The sequence below is a fragment of the Lagopus muta genome, chromosome 5 (genome assembly GCF_023343835.1).
Source record: "Lagopus muta isolate bLagMut1 chromosome 5, bLagMut1 primary, whole genome shotgun sequence".
In the NCBI taxonomy this organism is placed as follows: Eukaryota; Metazoa; Chordata; class Aves; order Galliformes; family Phasianidae; genus Lagopus; species Lagopus muta.
Genome location: NC_064437.1, coordinates 18,438,059 through 18,457,169, shown reverse-complemented (window position 1 = coordinate 18,457,169; position 19,111 = coordinate 18,438,059). Strand labels below are relative to the sequence as shown.

General features: G+C 34.0%; 1 long non-coding RNA gene across 2 annotated transcripts in view; it reads right to left on the bottom strand.

Moving 5' to 3' along the window:
* LOC125693473 (uncharacterized) overlaps positions 1-11,500 on the bottom strand; it is a 74,134-nt gene extending 62,634 nt beyond the window's left edge. Inside the window, exons 1-4 of one of the 2 annotated variants that reach the window (XR_007377113.1) lie at positions 11,379-11,500; positions 9,313-9,384; positions 2,745-2,836; positions 1,593-1,634 (exon numbers count right to left, since the gene is read on the bottom strand). This is a non-coding gene — a long non-coding RNA (uncharacterized LOC125693473). Of the gene's footprint in view, positions 1-1,592; positions 1,635-2,744; positions 2,837-8,588; positions 8,730-9,312; positions 9,385-11,378 lie in introns of those variants that run through there. The other variant, XR_007377114.1, reaches the window with a different exon arrangement.
* Between the last annotated feature and the right edge of the window lie 7,611 nt (positions 11,501-19,111).

Genomic DNA, 19,111 nt, shown 5'->3' with positions numbered 1-19,111 from the left:
ATCTGTTTTGCTGGTAATAATTTTCCTCAAGCATAGCTATTTGTACTGTGATTGATAATCTTGGTCCTATGGATAATTTAAATCACTGTTGTACAATTAAGCCTCTCACAGAATGTAAATTATCTCATACAGGATATTACTGTATGGTTCATGAACAGGCCAGACAGGAGAGAGCACAGTAGTAAACTTGAACACATTTACAAACAAAAAGTTGTGAACATTTACATAACTTTGATGAGTTTGCAGTTAGACTGCAACATATGATAATTTTAAATAGATTCTACAAATGCATGTAGAATGTAAAATCAAAGCCAATTGCGTTGGCATTTTCAGCAAACATTCCCAAAGGACTTCAAAGTCCTTAAAGGATGACCACTTGACTATTTCTGCATGAAAGGCTTCCTCTTAAAACAACTGAGGAGATGCCATTTGTAACACAGCGCTCGCTAACCTTTACAAATGTTTTTCAAAAACTCTTGTTTTTCCTGTTTTTTCTTTCTAAATTTCTCAACAGAAAGTGAAGCAGAAGCTGTGCACTAACCTCAGCATTGACAGTAGTATCTCAGAACAGTCATGCGATTAACAGTGTAAAATCTTACCATACAGGATTTTTCAATGAAACTCCATCTTATTTTTCAGTGTAAACTTGATTGTTCAATTGGAGCTATTTCACCTTTTGTTCCCCGATGGGTTACTAGTTCTTAGGGGTTTCATTCATTCTTTGTTTCTTATTTTTTTTTTCCAATTGTTTGCTTTAACTCTGTCTTCCACAGAAGCTTCCAGAACTGTTTACCTTTCAATTATAACTCATCTTCAAGGAAAACTTTAAAAACCTGATCATAGCGGCAGCTGAAGGGATAAAGAAATCCCCTCGAGCTATCTGCAGGGTTCTTCTGTCAGCAACCTGAATGTCAGTACTCCAGAGAGACTTGGAACAAAGCTTCAGTCAATTTACACCAGTTCAAAAGGGAAAGCTCTCTGCAGGGGGTGATGCTTGTATTAGGGAATAAGCACTCTTTGTCACAGTGAAACTCAAAATTTCTCAAGAAAATATATTCCAGTAGGAGATTTTTGCTCTGCATTAATTTTTCTGATTTATACATCACAACTATAGCTCTTCATTTCCAAGTAAATGAATTATACAGGGGCACAGAAGAAAACTATATATGAAACAGAAGTGCATGCTGTTGAATTATTTTACAATATAATCTATTTATTTAACAACAATTGACTGAGATGACTTAGGGATAAGGTATTTGCAAACTAGTGAGAACAAGCTGAATACCCTAATATAGACTAAGAACAGGCATAAAGCCCTACAGAATGTTACAGGTCACAGTATCAGTAAGTGAATCAAAGCTACCTTAATTACAGTTTACAGAGAACAGATGCCAAGAAGGCAAGAAAAAGAATGGATTCCTCCTGGACAGGAGAACATAGGAGGAAAAAAAAAAAAAGGAGTTACATATAAAATGGAACAAAGCTAAAATTAAATATAAAGTAACACTAAAGTAAAAAGATCTTTAGGAAAAGAAACATCTAAAAGTAAAGAAAAGACAATAGAAATTAGAAATTTATTTTAGAATACGTACTGTATAATGTTACTTGCCAAGATCATCAATCAATTCATCCATCTACAATGAACAGGTAAGAAGCATCAAAAACATCTTCAATATTTTCCAGGAAAATAAAATACTTGTACTTTGTTAGTTTAATTGTAGCTTAAAAATGTACACAATTCTATCAAATTGTAGAGTTCTATTAAATCGGATAAAGAATATGAATAACGCCAAAAATACTCCTGCTCAGACAGAACAGCTCAGACTTGCTGTCAAGGGCAGTGGCTTAAAAATTCACTAAACTAAAGAAAAAGATCTGTACTAGCTAACTGTGGAAAAGTTGTGGCCAAATTCTTCAACAGATGACCAGGGGCTGCAGAGAATCTGACATTATAAAATACTGTGAACAGCTAAGATTTCTGGAAAAGATTTGGAAGATAATTTCAAAGTAATTACATGGAAACATATCAAGAATTGATGTGGATTGTTACAGTCAAAATGGTTAATATGAGCAGATGTGTTGCCATTTATGCAAAAATCATTAACCATTTATGCACACTCATTAATTATGCATCATGTGTAAACTCCAACACTAATCTTCTATAAAAACTGATTTTATCTGTGTGAAATATAATCAAAATAATGTCTTAAGACCTACTTGAATGTATATGACCTCAAGCTTGGGATGGAGAGCTGAGTGATTCAAGTCTCCCAGTTTTTTGAAAATTAATGTGATTTTTTTTAAAAAAACAATATTTAAAACACATTAAGGATTTGGAGAGGGATCTGTTATGTGCTAATTGTCATGGCCACATCTGTAATAAGTTAAGGAAAACTTTAAAAACCTGATCATAGCGGCAGCTGAAGGGATAAAGAAATCCCCTCGAGCTATCTGAAGGTTCATGGACACTTCAAGAAAGTGATTCATAAATCAGATTTGTCCATGAACTCCTTTCCCAGGAATACTGTGCTAGCTAACTGGCTTAGAGCAGCAAATATAGGTAAGGGAGATGAAATCCATGTTCTGTTTATATTTGTAGATTACTTTCCTCATTGAGAGGGTTACCTAAGAAAATGTAGATATACCTATTGGAAATATAGACTGAGTCTAATATTATTTCAGTCCTGTGGCCAGGGCTTATCTTGAAGGAGTACTTGAGTCTCTTGTACGTGAAACATGTTTACCTGGTGCTATTTTGTCTTCTGAGACGACCAATGCCACTTGTTGATATGGAACACAGATTTTTAATGATTTCCTTAGCAGCTCTGAATTGCTTCTGGACATAAACAGAAATAGAATGAATTTATTTTAAAACTTAATTTTCCTTCATATGTAAGATATTTAGTTCTACTCACAAAATTGCTATGCATTTTCCCAACTTACAATCTTTCTCATTAGGTAAAAATGTTCTAATCAGAAATTTGAGCCTATTATAGCAATTTGTAACAGTGCTTTTATAGCTTCTGTAGCAGTTTTGGAATTAATGCTTAACTCAAGGCTAGAGTACTCTCATTTTTCAGCTGGACTGACTCGGATGAAGCTAAATCTCCCTTACAATTTGTTTAGCAACACACTTTTGAAGGAGGGAATATCAGAAAGGAGAAAGTAGACTTAAAAAGAAGAGTGCTTTAAAAAGTGCCTTATAGAGGAATTGGCTGACAAGTGACTTGACCAGTATGTGCAAGTGCCTTCATGAAAAAGTTATGCATGATATTTAAGGAAAAAGAGAAAAGCTACACATATGTCAGTGACTGGATGTTTTCAACAAGTTTAAGTCAGAAGTCAGCACTGGGATCAACAAAGTCCTATAAAGATAAATGATTTTATGATTTTTTTTTTAAATGTAGCTTTTTATTTATTCTCTAAAGTACCATAAAAATCACAGCAATCAGTAAATACAGTGGAAAAAGTACCAGTGTGGTACAGCACATATACGTACGCACAGACTTACTAAGTTCACTTACTGCTCTAGAAATCAGTGGCAAATAATTAATACACACTTTTTTGTGTTATTGCATTTGGATCAAATTATTTGTTTGGCCTTTGTAAAATCAGTGTGAAGTATAAATGCTGTTTTATTTATACTTATCATTAACACTTCTTTCTTCCCTGTATTGACTAACTGTTCTAAAAGCAAGTGAATATGTAACGTGTTCAGAAGAAAAAACTAAATGTCTTAAAACTGATTTTCCTCACTTTATAAAGAAAAAGCTATGAAGTGAAATAATTCTTATTTGGAAATTCATCTTATGTAAATGCTAATTAGTATTTGATTATGTTGATCTCAGGAATTTCGTAATGAAAGCAGTTCATGCCTTGCTTTAAATGTCACACTTCCCAACCATTTCAGCAAGACAATGTTATCAAAACTGCAGGTTTAGTTTACTGAGTAAGTAGATAATAGCAAAAGTGTTTCTGATTTCAACACTTTCCAAGGGGAGTAAGAGAATACCAGTAATTATGCAATTATTTCAGATCACTAAAATTTATAGAGCAGCTGAGAGTCTTGTAGCAAAAAAACCAGTAACGTGATTTTTAAAATCCAAGCACTTATTTCATCGTGACACAGATTTTCTTAAGTACTTAAATTCCTTAGAAGCATGCATCTCATGATTTCAAGCCGTGCTTTTGTTTCTAAATCACTTAGGTGCTCCTAAAAATCTTGTTTTCTGACATCAGTTTCATAAATATGCTTACCTTTTCCATAACTGTTCTGCCTGAAGATACATAAAATACTTTTACTCTCACTTCCATAACAACTGCCAGTACAATTTTTGATGGCGTAAAACATGATTTATATTTCTTATTTCTCTCAAATCTAAATGCACTAGAAGTCTTAACAGTGAAAAAATTTAGGCCTTCATTTCAAAGGTTTTATTTAATTAAAAAAAAAATGGAATAAAGTATTACATACTGGAAACAAAAGTCCAACAGTCTGCATTTAATAAAACCACAATTATCAGTAAAAAATGTCTTTCTAAATGAGCACGTTGGTTCAATTTTCAGTCACACAGGAATTAAAAATCTAATTACTTATTTTTTGCCAGCTTTTATAACAGCTCCCTAAGCTTAGTTTCCACTAATGTGGTTAGCCTTCCTATTTAACCCTATCGGAAAGTTAATAATTTGCTTATGAGCTCATCGGTACCACTCCAAGTAACTACCATAGACACTTACTCTAACTGAAATTACTAAATGTTTCAATACAAACCTACTTCAGCAGACTACTGAATTGTGGAAAATGACACACGTGCAAGAAGCAAGCTGAGTTTTGTTGATCCTGCAGGAAAAAACATGCAAATCCCAAAAGCCCTTAAATAAACCTATTCATCACCAAATTTATACTTGGGCAGGGAATATACCAGTAAATACAATTAATTAGCAGTATGCCTTATTTTGGATATAAATTTTACCCAATATGTAGCTTAATAACTTTGGTATTAATCATGCCTTAATGTAAACATATTGAAGTTGTTGCCACTCAGTAATGTTCATTACAAATACTGCCTGAAGGAATCACCACATTATTTCATTAGATGTCAATAAAATAAAATAAAATAAAAAGTAACTGGGAAGGAGTCAAATCTAGAAATGTTATGTTCATGGATACTGAAAATATTGGGACTATTTAAAAAAAAAAAAAAAGATAAATCACAAAGGAGATATTAAGAAACACATTTAAGGAAGGAATATTAAACATATTCTTTTTCTCTCACAAGATAAGAACAAGGTTCTCCAATCTGAAGGAAATCTAATCATAGTCACATAGTCATATAAAGGGTAATAGTATAACATTAGAGAAACAGACTTTAGGAAGCACTGCCATTAAACAGTCATTGTCCAAAGAATTTAAAGGGATTAGATCTAGTATGATTTACAGGAATGTTCAGTTATGGTAGCATGGACTAAGAAAAGAAGAGTTAGAGAGGATATAAAAACTAGACCTTGGTAACTTTAAGGCTAAAGATAATTGCTGATTATTGAGCATTAGAATAAAACAGGCAAATTGCCCTAATTATTATGTTGAATACATTATTAAAGCATCTGTGGTTGACATCTCCTGCAAAATGAATACTGTGCTTGATGGCAACAGTATAACAATGCTCTCAACTCTAGCTAAATTGGAAAAGAAAGACAAAGGAGAAAAAAGCCTATATGTGTAGAATGGGTTATGTTCTGAATCTTAGGTATGAAAATTGTACCGGAGTTGTATTAGATCACATAATTTGTGTTTCAGCTACTAAGTGTAATAGTGATCTTAAAGCATATTCCTTATTTAATAAGCCATTTTACTGACTTCACTTGAGTTATTGAAGACGAATGTATGCTTGCAGCATCAAGAACTGGACTGAAAACAAACATGATGTTTACTTTCATTCTTATCTACTCTTAAGCCACAATACAAATACTGAGCAATAGGAACTGAAAACACTTTGGATCTTACTGTGTCAGAATGATCATTATGTCTGCATTGAAAATGTTTAGCCAGTGAATTGTAAAATACTTTGTAATACATTAAGTGAACAGTAACTATTCACTTTCTATTACCAAATCAATAGGAACTACCTCATAATAATAATAGGAGATACACTAACCTTCATAGACTTCCTCGTATTAATTCACACACTGTAGATCATACAGGGAGAACCTGACTGAGCCGCACTATTTCTAGGTTGATTTAATTGCATTTAGAAAAGCTTACAAAACAACAGAGTTCAAAGTATACCAGAAACAGCTGGAAACATGCAGTAAGTAATCCCTTTGTAAATGACTGTTGAAACATGAATGAACTTTTTTTTCTTAATGTTGTAATACTTTTTTTCAAAGTTACAGTGCTCAGATTCATCTTTCATCCCCAGCAGGAACTGGGGCTAAAAGTAAGAAACAATGGGAGAAAGGAAATAAGTGAATGCATGGCCTTGGTACTGAAATACCCTGTATGACTCCAGTGTATCTATGGTAACAGGATTAAACCAAAATCACACACAAGGCAGTCTGAATCTAACCTCCTTGAAAAACCTTTCCTCAAATATTAGGCTGCCTATGTTGACACTACCATCATTTGGGAAAATGATGAGTATTTTATTTATTAAATGGAGCCAAATAAATCCATGGCATGTAGAATTTGGCTATACAGTCTTATAGCATTTTCTCTGCTACTTGTAGGAGCTAAGAATGCACAATCAATTGTCTCCAAAGCCAATGGTATTTGCAGGGGACTTCTGCTCTTACAGACAGAATGAGGAAGTCAATCTATTCCGGAGTAGGAGCTGCACTGAAAATCATAATGGCATTTATCTGGTAATGGTTAAAATGATGCAAGGGACTTGGTTTATATCTGCTATACAGACTGAAGAAACAGTCTGACCAGGAAATACAGTTCTCATTTCACACCCCAATATAGCTATTTGTCATAATAAGTGGCATTAAACATCATATCAAAGATAATATAGCTCTGTTCATTATAATTACAAAAGATTCTTCTTAATGACAGGGATACAGGACTCAACAAATACTAAGAAAGCTAAAGTATTGGGATTATTTTAAAAACAAAATGCTTCAACTGTTGTAAATGTGTGCAAATGGGCATTAGTCTATGAATTGCTATGGTTTCCATTTTGTATTTGAGGAAAAAGAATCTTTACAAACCTCCAACTTTCATCTCCATTAGATCATTCCACTTACTGATTTATCTTCATGACGATCGCTGTTCACTGCCCTGATAAAGCAGTTGCACATAACAAACAAACAAAAATGCACTCTATCTCAATCTAGTTTCTCTCAATCCCTCATGTCTGCAGAAATTAGATAGTAAATCAATACTGTATTACCCAGCACTCTGATGATGTTGGTTTTATAATTGTCTAGGTCAGAAGTTTGATGTAACCTTCCCATTTCAACGGTATTTCATTTTCTGGTGGCTGTATATGGAAGTGAGAATTTAAAAATATTTTAAAATAACCAATATTACTATCAACAAGATAAAGGCATTTTATATATTTGGGAAGACTAGAATTAATCTGGACTTGAGTTTTATGATTTAAAAAGAAAACATAGTGAAACTTTTCTGCTTGTATTTTCTGGCTTCTTGATTTTTTCTAAGAGCATCAGGCACAGAGACACTAATTTTAAATTAAGTTTCTGCATACAGACTTTAAAGTGCACTTGCACATCTGCTCCATTTTCTGGATGGTCTTATTTTGTTCAGGTGAGAAAGCCAAATCCATGAATGGTTCTGGTGGTTGCATCTTTGCAGAACAGAAGACAACATTTAGTTTCTGCAGGCAAGTGCACTGAGAGGGAACATGTCTTTTTATTTCTGAATTAATCCACTTGTATTGAAATTTATTGAAGGAAAGAACTAAAGCTGAAAAGAACAAGGTACCTGACTAACAAATTAGCAAAGAATACAAATACACAACGTGACCTGCAATTAAGAATATAGTCAATTTTTAATTGGTAAGCTAAAATAATTGAATCTATAAATCCAAATATAACTGTTTGACTGTGGTTCAGTTAATGACCACTGCCTCAAAACCAAAACCTTTTTCATTAAAAGACCGTAACAGCTTTTTTCAAGCAGAACATTTCACTGATTTGAATGTTGTGGAACGGATGGGACAAAGTAAACCCCAATATGTTTAAAAAAACTTGAAATGCTGCCATTATTTCTGAAAGAACATGCAGCTTAGAATTCCTATATGCATTATATTTCTCTCTAGCTTCAAACGTAATTAAAATGGTAAGCAAGAAATCCCTTAATTCAGGACTGAATAATTTGTTTATACCAGACTGCAAATACTGCTACATCCTATAGGACAATCAACAAGAGATACATTAATTTTACTGCTTCTGAGAAATGCAGAGTCCAGTTTCTCAGTTGGTCCTTAAATTCCAGTTTCTTTCTCTATCACTTTTCTCTGAAACAATTCCAAAAGGGCACTCCAAGAACAAAGCTAATTTCTGAAACATAGTAATATATATATATATAACATAGTTCACATAGGCATATCTGTGATTAGACTTACGTAAACAAGAGCATGCTGTGATGTTCACAGCAACTTCTCATTTTCTGCTCCTTGTAACTCCCTGGTGCACAGGATGTGCTTAATAACGTCAGTTACTAAATTGGTTCCAAATAGTTTTACACTGAAATTTGCCATCAGTGATCAAAACCATCACAGCATCATCCTACAGTACTGTAGACAATGTTCCCAAGACCATCTGTAGTTAGAAAAGCACAATTAATATTCATGTCAACAGTGTCAAGAAGATACCTGTTTTCTATTCAATTCAGTGGTATTGGGAGGCTGTGTCTATACCTATACTACAGTTAATACAATCATGCTACAAATTATCCTATTTCAGCTAACCCTGTTGCTTTTTAATATCCTGGTTCATAGTAATACTTTGTATCTATTATAATAAAATAAATAAATTAGATGACTGCTTTCCTATCAGGTAGTCGACACTCTTAGTTCTGCATATCTCACCAGTTTTTCTCTGTAAACTTCCACAGGGGGAAGTATGCAAAATTGGCACACAAAATCTGCTGCCAATTCTCCACTCTTCATGAAGGATGGAGAATTCTTGTGTAAGCTATAGCAGGCCAGCAGCTTGTCAAAATAGCAGTTGGAACAGCAGGTTCCAAGTCATTAAATCTGTGTTTATGTTACACTCCAGAGATTCCTGAAATTGCAGAATGGTATATGCATTTCTGTGTAGGCAAAATATGACAAATGTTATACTGACCTCTACTCAATGGAATCCAGTCCAATATAAGAATTTGCTTTAAGAATGTCTCTAAAGTCATACTGTGGAATCCTGAATAATAAAAATGGAAAGTGAATTCACGTTCATAATATTGCCTGATCCACATTGCAAAATATTTCATTGAGGTGACACATTCTTTTGGTGGCAAAACATCCTTGGGAGTCAATTAACATAGACCAAACTCCAGCAAAACTAAATAATTCCTAAATATCCTAAAGAAGAATAGAAAGGCATTGGTATTCTAAAACATTTCTTAAATTAGCTGAGAGGGCATCAGCATTGAGAGAATTCAAGCAATATCAGAAAAACATGCATAAGTGCAATTAATATACTTTAAATGTTACAGTGCCTGCAAGAAATAGAAAAGTCAAATCCTACAAGCTTGGCCATTCAGACACTTTTCAATCAACCTCACTTGGATTGTCTGCTCATATGCCCATACCTCATCAGTTCCTCTATGAGGACCTTATGGGAAGCAGTGCCAAAAGCCCTACAGAAGCCAAGGTAGTCATTCCAAAATAAACACCTTTTCTCCATAAAATATAGCACTGAAAAAGACATTCAAGTTCCCTTCAGAAAACAAAGGTGGAAACATGAACCCTAAGTTTGAAAAAGAAAAAATAATCACATTATTTGCAATGGTCTCTTTTAAACTACAATGTTCAGTCACAGAATCTTGGATGAAAAAAGGCTATAATGAACATTCACTCTGGCTGCAGATGTCTGGGAGGAAAAGATCCAGAAGGATTAGGACTTGTTAAGATCTAGGATATTCATTTAGGAGTACTGTCGCAAAGATGGTTACCTAAGAAATACTATCCTCCTTATCCCATTTCTACCAGAATTTTCTTTTGTTTTATGAAATTAGAATGGACTTCTGAGCTCATTCTAAAGATATGAAATAACCTAGAATGTACTGACACTTTAGTTGTTGGGAATAAGAAAGAGGAGAAGGAGTGGAGTTTTACTTGTATTCTTATGACTTTTTTTATTTACACCAGGACATGAACTTCGAGGCATGTCTGATGTTTTCTCTCTTGTTGTTTACTATGTGAAGATAAAAAGCTAAGGTATCAATATAAATATTTGAAGGCTGACAATTTTGTCAGAATGAGAATTAACCATATTTTTCCTAAATTTTAAAAAATATGTACTTTCAAGAATACAATTTCTTTTCATCTTTCTCTTTTTTTGTGTGCTTGCACAGAATATAACATTTGTTTACATTTTATACAGAGTACAACAGTGATGGCAATATACTTTAGCAACCAGAGGAAATACTTTGGGCAACACTGATCATTGGATATTCAAGGACAACTAGACTTTAAATTTTACCACTTATGTTAATCATCAGTTTGCAAAGAATCTAATGATCTACTGGTATTCCTGGGATTCTTGCAATGCTGACTTCATCTTGCATAGCACTATCTCTTCACCTAGTCTAGCACACGATATGTAAATTTTGGGCAGTTTTCTCTGCTATTCAAACAATCAAAGGTCTTAAATTATCTGGGATTGTTGAACCTGTGTGTAAATTTTAATTTATTGAATCCAGTAAGGGTATTTTTATTCTTTAAGTTTTATACTCTTAATTTACCAGATCTCCCTTCTGTAAGAAATAGGAGGAAAATTAGTTTGCTTTTACTAGTACTTTGATAAGAACTAAATCATAACACATTTATACAAACAGTAAGAGAATTGCTAATATATTCTCCAGAGGAATTCTGTCATTCTAACTATCCCTGATTTTTCACCTGTCTTTCTGAACTGGGTAATTTTAAGGCATCACAGGTATGCCATCTGGTATATTCCATATGGGATACCTGATCTGCACTGGCACACATCATTAACCTTAATTAAGCATATTTTATCTACTTGACAGGAATGTCAACAGTGAAGGACTGTAGAGGTAAAATAGAACATTTGCATACACAATGTATACACATTGCCCCCATGGGATTTACAAGGCATTTGGAGAGCTTCTGAAATGCAGGTGATAAGTAGTATACAGTAGCACCTTTTTCTTTCAACTGCTCCGATCTTACCTTTCCACAATTGTTTTTCTTCAGTTTTTCCTGTGTCTCTCAATTTCTCTAAAGCAATAAATTACAAACCCCACTGGGAGTATACATTTATTTTTTTCAGCACTGGCTGAAATTTTCCAAATGGATTGCGATTCTTTGCAGTGACTATTATGCAGATTCATTACAGAAGTCCCACAGTTAGCTTGATGATGCGATGTATGTTTGGCCCTTCAAACAAAAGGAAAATATAAGCTATTGGTTATGGACTTCTCTTTGGCCTATCCTTGGCATTGAATTCAGTTCAAAACATAGTGACCACATCCAAACGCCTGCTGAGAATATTTCCCTGTAAGTGCTAACTATAGCTATGAATTGTCCGGGAGAGAGCCAGTGAGCCTGTACTGAAAAGATGTCATTTGTCTCCTAACACAACAATGGGGCAGGCAGATAGGAGCCAAAGCTAATTCCTGCTCCCTAGCTTTGTTGTTCTACTATTCCAGGTACACTAAGTGTGAAAAGGATTGCAAAGAAGCTAGTACAATGCTCACTAAATATACATTCTTTAATTAAATGTTTAATCCTCCACAGAAAGCTCTCTACTGCAGCATTCTGATGGTCTGAGCAGTAGTTAAAACACGAGAATTTTGCATGGCATTTTTTTTATCCTGAAAAAATAGCAAAATAGGCAAACTATTCTCTTCAACATCTAGGTGTAACACCTCTAACTAGCATCTTCAACGTCTTCTCTGTATGTTCACCATTCTGGCACGGAGGACGAGAGATAAATTACTCAGGATGTACTTCCGTCATTATTACACCCACACTGAAGATCTCATAGAAAAAGTCCTCCTTAGCCTTCTCTCTCCTTGCTCTATTCCATATTGCAAGAGCAGCACCACATAAAAGCATTCAAGCATGCAGATCGAAATTCTTGGTTCACTCTGATTCTCAAAATACTTTTCCTGTTTTATTTAATAAAAAAAAAATATACGTATTTTTTGGCTCCACTGAGAAGTGTCAGAGGATTTGACCCTTTAATAAAAATTCAAGATTAGTAGCTGAAAAATGCTCTAATTCTTAAGGGAATGTTTGTATTAGAGAACATTCACCTCACAAATAGCTCTTTGTCTGAATTACTTTACCCAAGATTCCAGAATATCCATATAAAACCAGCACAAAAATATCTATCATAGCAGAAAGGAAAAAAATAAATTAATACTAATCTGTCTGGATGTGAGATCAGTTGTCTATAATACCGCATTTTAAAAGTCGACAGTTACAAAGCACTCACATTATAGAATATTTCTGATCATCACTCATAGCTCAAGGTTAATATTATTTTGCTTTTCAAACATAAACTTAAGCAGTTTTTCACTCCAACTATTATTCTACTTTCTTACTGCAAAACCTTGAAATCTTCTACGTAATGCATTCCGCTATGAAATAGTAAAACTTCTATTCCATATTCCCTGAAGTTCTTTGAGAAAAGTGGCCTAGAACTCCTCCTTACCTACTGTGCTGAAGAGTCAAGCTGTTTTCCTTCCTTTCTAAGAAAGAGGAGTCTGAAATGATATTCCTAGAGAGGATTGGATTTTTAGGTTAAAACTGTTATCAATAAGTGAAAATTCTTGTAAAGGGCAGTCTGGGTATGTTGTTCTCTCAAGTGACCAAATCTGAGATCCTTATTGTTACTGGCATTACCAGAACGTAACGATCCATTATCGTGCTCTTTCCTCTCTGAAGTACACTTTTTGTATGACTACATTGTGAATTTTTCCATATTTCTGAGAAATTAATGGGTTGCTCAGAGGAGAACCTGCATGTTGAAGAGGCAATCAAACAGTGGGGAAAGCAGCTGCTTTTTCCCTGCAAGTAGAAATTCTTTACTCTTAATACATAGAGTAATAGCTATTCTGTTCTCCTTTGCACTATATTAGCAAACAAGAGCATATGGTTTATAACCTCCAGTCTTCGGGTAAACGTTATTCCTCAGTTTGAAAACAATTCCCCAGCAATAACAAATAAAGCTCTGCTGAATGATTTAATTTTAAGCATTTGGGGTTTTACTGTTTTTTTGCATGAGATATGGTGAAAATCAAAACCAGCTCTCTAGAATTGTGCAATTAAAAATTTCCTTGATATGAAAGATTGTCCACAATGTTATGCAATTAAAAGAATTGAAAATACAGTAGCTTTGCTTCTGTAGAGTATATTGATGAGTTGTTTCAATACCACCAGGACGACAGTAAATATCTAGTAGGTAGGTATGCTGTAAATGTCTATTAAGTAGATATGCTGACTGCTTCGTTTGTACTCTCATATGAACTCTGAATGATGTCAAGAGAATCAGCTTGATTGTGGAATAAATTGCCTGAAATTTATTAATGAATTCAGAAACTGATATGAGAAGAACATCACACTGGAAAATGTGCTGCCCCTTAACTTTAATTTCTGTGTTACTTCCCTAAGTACTGAAATTTCAGAAGGAGAACGTATAAGAATAAAAATACATAATCAAAAGTCCAACAACAGTAAACAAATGTTACAGGAGATATAAGTAGCATCCATACCAACCCTTAAGCAAATATTTCAATTTGCTATAAATTGAGGTGCAGTTAAGTGGGTTATAAGAGCAAGTAATTATGACATTTCTAGGAATTTACCATTCATTAAAAATAGGCTATAGCTAAAAGAGGCTTCCCTAGTGGAAAAATATTTTGCAAGACTTTCTTTTCTACACAAGATTCAAATTCATGCCTGTTATAGACTGCTTTGAGCTGATTTGCACAAGGCACAATCAAATTCCTTAGGGGAATAAAATAAGTATAATTTTGAATAAAGGTGTTATTAGATTCAATTTTATAGCCGACAATACCATTAAACTATTTCAATGCAAGCTTTAAAAAAAATTGTTCAGTGAAGGGCATCCTGTAGAAAACCATTTCTACAATTTGGAGTTGCAAAATCTCTAAACACCTCATGATGCAGAGTGCAAAATAGACCATAAAAGCAATAGTGTACAAATGCACAACTAGGACAGCTAACCTTGTTTCAGAATTATTATTCAGCAAATGGCAGACAGTTCAGGTACTTCACATTACTGAGGGATTATAGCCTTAAATCAATAGGCTGTTTTAATTGCTATGGCGCAGCATATGTTTCACATGGTTCAAGCTCCCTTGAACCCTTAACCAGCTATCCTAACACTTTTGCACTGATCTTCAAGTGAAGAACTATAGGAGAGAGGGTTGTTTTTATCTGATGATGCTCACTTTTAGTTTAAAAGTGAGGCTACTTGCAGTTTACATTCCACTTCAATCTATCAACAGACTGGAAACATCAATCAAAATCACTGAAGTCTCTTATCTAAACAAAAATCTGCTAAAAACAGAGTTTGGTCAATGTGCATTATAATTTCAGAAATAATTAACAATCACATCATAGAATAACAGAAGGTCTTGGGCTGGAAAGACAAAGACCCTGCAGTTCCAACCCTTCTGCTGAGCGCTGCATTGCAAGCCACTCAATCAGGCTGCGCTGTGACCCATCCAAGCTGGCCTTGAATGCCTCCACAGATGAGGCATCCATGGCTTCTCTGGGCAACCTGTGCCACTGCCATGCAGAAGTTATGAAATGTATTACTTTAACACTTCTCATTCTCTCATCTTCTCATGGCATAAAATAAGGAATTTTTAACCAATAGGGTAATATTAGGATACTGGCTTTAAACAGCTGCACTAAAGGAGTACTGGAAGCATAGAAGAATGTGGAAGACCGACCTTTCTATAGGTCTTCTTAAATAAACACAATATACACAACCCAGTGAGAGAATATATAAAATTCTACCTTTGTAGAAGATGAATTCTGAGTAAAGACCTTCTGCCAAGAAAATATATCCAGAAAACAATACTATTTTTTTTTCCACATGAGGTTAACAGCAGTACTTGCAATTTCAGTCTCTCACAGAATAACGAGAAAATAATATATATATGAAGTGATATAAATATGAAGTGCATAAAAATCCTCATTTTCATATTAATGTCTATTCTGATTAAAGTATCCTCATGCAGACAGGATGCATAATTGCAACTTCAAACTTGATAGAATGACATTATAGACTATGCAAGGAAAATTTTATAGGCGTGATTTGGAACAAAATGAGCTTCTAATTCAATAGAAGGGTAGCTTTGTCATTAATTTTCACAGGTATTTGACTACTATTGTAATAACAACGTTCAGAGACTCATATGTGTTTTAGAAATTTTACATAATGTGTATCAGTACAGTGTCTAAGACTGTGTCTAGGCAGTACTTCAGTACAAAAATATTTGTGGGGAAAATTATGCTTTAGAAATTGCATTAAAGAACAACACAATAATAAGGAGTACAGCTGGAAGTTCCTGAAAACTCATTAATGACAACTGTGCTTTCTGTTACGCCACACCAAATAAATCAATTGAAACAGCTTTTAATCGCTGCTTCCTTCACTGTAACTGATGTAAGTGCATACAATATACTATGCTACAGATTAGAAAAAAAAAAAGCATCTTAAAAATTAACAGACCATCCACACAAACACATGCATATAAATTGCTAAAAATTTTAAAACCATTCTGAAGAACAGCAGCATATTATACATCTCCAGCAGAAGGATCATTTAGCAGATAAAAACTGCCCCTTCTTAAGAATGTTAATTCTTCCTGGATTTAGAAATGATTATCTTATCATGATAAAAACTAAGTTAGACTGGAGGACTTACTGGATACACAACTAAATTAGCTTGATTCTGTATCTGAACGCTTTTTTAGTTTACTTAAAAATTGAAAACAGAACAAAATAAAACACCATACCAAGGGCTCCAGAAAAGCCTTACAAAAACTAAAATTGACAAATGGCCTTACTGTTAAATACAGTTAAGCAAAACTGAAATCATGTAAGTGATGCTTTATCGTACATTTTTACAAGACTATTTTCAAAGTATGCTATGCATTTCCAAAATCATTGTGAAGAAAAAAATAAAAAAAAGAGTGGCACCATTAGCATCAACATTTTAAACTAATATTAACTGCCCTACTGTATCATCATTTTAAACAAGCATAGAAGAATGCCGAAGAAACAAAAGAAAGACAAAAACAAAAACACAGAGATGTAAGAAATTGCATCTTTCCATTACAGTATGTTTACCTAACACAGTGACTCTTCTTTCCCTCCGGGTATTTAAATTGGGCATTTGAAGAGCCAGGTAATGTAACCCATGAGAGATAAGTCAAAAAACAATTCCTCGCTGACCCAGACAACTGCTTTATTGTGCAGAGCTACAGAACAACAGAGAAATTCTACAGTCTGAATCAGTGATGACAGATGTGACAGGCGGAGAAAGGTACAAAGAAAAAAAACGTGTAATCTATTTCTTTTAATTCAGTACTGTTTTTTTTTTCTACTATAACCTCTGTAGAGATACACAGGGCATTCTTCTTTTGATATTTTTGATACTCTTTGTAGAGTAACAAAAATCAAACAAATCAGTTAAATGATACCTTCTGAGAAAGAACCATTAAGAGAATAACAAAAAAAATAATCCTACATAAATGCTTTTCCTTCAATGGGGACTCTTTCTACTGACAAAGTATTTTAAAAGGTCACTATATTTTTCAATTCTTCCCTCTCTGGAGCCCATATGGTCTTCCAGACAACAACTTTATATCTCCAAAGAAGTCATCACTCAGGTTTCAGTGCTACGATGAGATGAAGTAGCTAAGGGAATGCAAGTAACTGAAATTGCCTACATATACTTTACTATGGTACATTTTTTCTTTCATTTAAAATGGGAACAAAGAAAGAAAGGCATAATACAGGCAAATATTTTGTCTGGGTCTTGTTTTATTTCATTGTGTGTAATGTTACCTTTTCTTAAAAAAAAAATTTCTTCAAGTTTGCTGTACTATACAATAAAATATCACAGACTAAGCAATTTCTAAATGAGAACTAATAGTATCTAGCTAAACATCAAGAACATACTCAAGCCCTTTTATTTTATGCTGCCCTAAATTTTTGATCTCTTTTAAGTCCTGAACAGGCTTTGGCTTTTTGATCAACATAACTTAGGAGAGACTGATCGAGATATCCTAGCAAGAAATTCTGCAACGGCTACTTTTCAAAAAAATCAATCGAGCAATCTCTTTAAAAGTCTATCAGTAACCTCATTAAACTAGTGTGAAATTAAGCCGTGACTTTCTCAACCTCATTCTCTACAGGCTTCTGACATATCAAAGGGCTAGTAGAAAGAAATAGGAACTATATCCCCCACACATGTACTAACAGGGGGTTACCTGTAGACTCTAGTTAACCGCTAGAGTCAGTGGTACTAAGTAACAAATAAGGTCACAGAGACAAAAATGGCTACAGGCGTAATACCCATTTAAAGTCCGGTTATTTGCATGTGACTTGCTACTAAAACTAAGTGATCTTAAAAGAAAGTTAGCTTTACTGCTTAAGTTCTCAGCCTTTATTTGGCTTCCAGTTACTGCCATGATGATCAATCCTTATGACTAGTCATTCTAATGAGTAGTAAACAAATGCTTCTAAGCACTCTGAATCACTGTAGCAAGAGACAAATAGTCTCACAAAAGCCTTTTATAGCACACTTCAGAAAACAAGAAAGTCCAAAGGAAGTGAAAAGAAAACATGCCATGTTTCTCGAGCATTGTAACTGTTTTATTTTCACCTGGTTTGCTGCATTCAGGCATATAAAATGCTTGGTTTTATACCACTCTTTTTTTTTTTTTTTTTACATACCATTGTCTATTCCCTCTTTTTCTCTCCCACATGATCATGCAAATATGACTTCTCTTTGAAACTGCATACATGGTGCTCCATACCTTACAGGACAGACAGCACCTTGCAATATGACTGATCTTGCCTAAGGAATGTAGCTTTGATATTTGCAAAACAGATTCTAATTTAAAACTTAGTGAAAAACGAAGAATAAGAAATCTTTATCAATAACGTATGTTCCTGTGTGTTACCTCATTTGGACATCTAATGTAAGAATATGAGTGGGTAATAGGATAAAAATACATTAGCATCATACCTTCTTTTGTTTTACTTCTGTACACTCTTGCACATTCTTAACTTTACTGATATAAACATAAAGAAATAAAAGGGACTATTATCATGACTTAGATTATGTGCTAAACTGATTTACAAAATTAGAGCCCTAAAAAGCAAAGATTTAAAATACAAATGAGTAGACTCAGTCATCTCTGTTCTCTCCTTCTCTCCTCCTCATTTATTTGAATTCTCTTTACTCTTACAATACCCTTAAGTAACAGCATCCATAGCGTATGCACATAATGCAAACCAAGGAGATAATTTTTTTTCTTGCAAGTTTAGTAATTCAAATGAGGGCTGAATTTAACATGTATGGAATTCCTGATAAACATATTTATGTTCTTTAACTGTGAAAACAGCATGGATAATGGTCTCTAACTGTTCACAGTGATATCTTCATTTAACAAAGAATATAAAACCCTGTGAAATACATTTATTTGTTACTTTTATGAATGACTACAAAAATTTCTTTAATGGCACTTCAATTTCTTTAATGACACTGTCTTTGTAGGAGAGGTGCTCCAGCCCTTTGATCATCATCTAGATTGTTTCCAACAAGTCCATGCCCCCCCATGCTCACTCAATCACAGGAGTTGGAAAGTACTTCTAGGGATCATCAAGTCCAACCCTCCTGCAAAAACAGG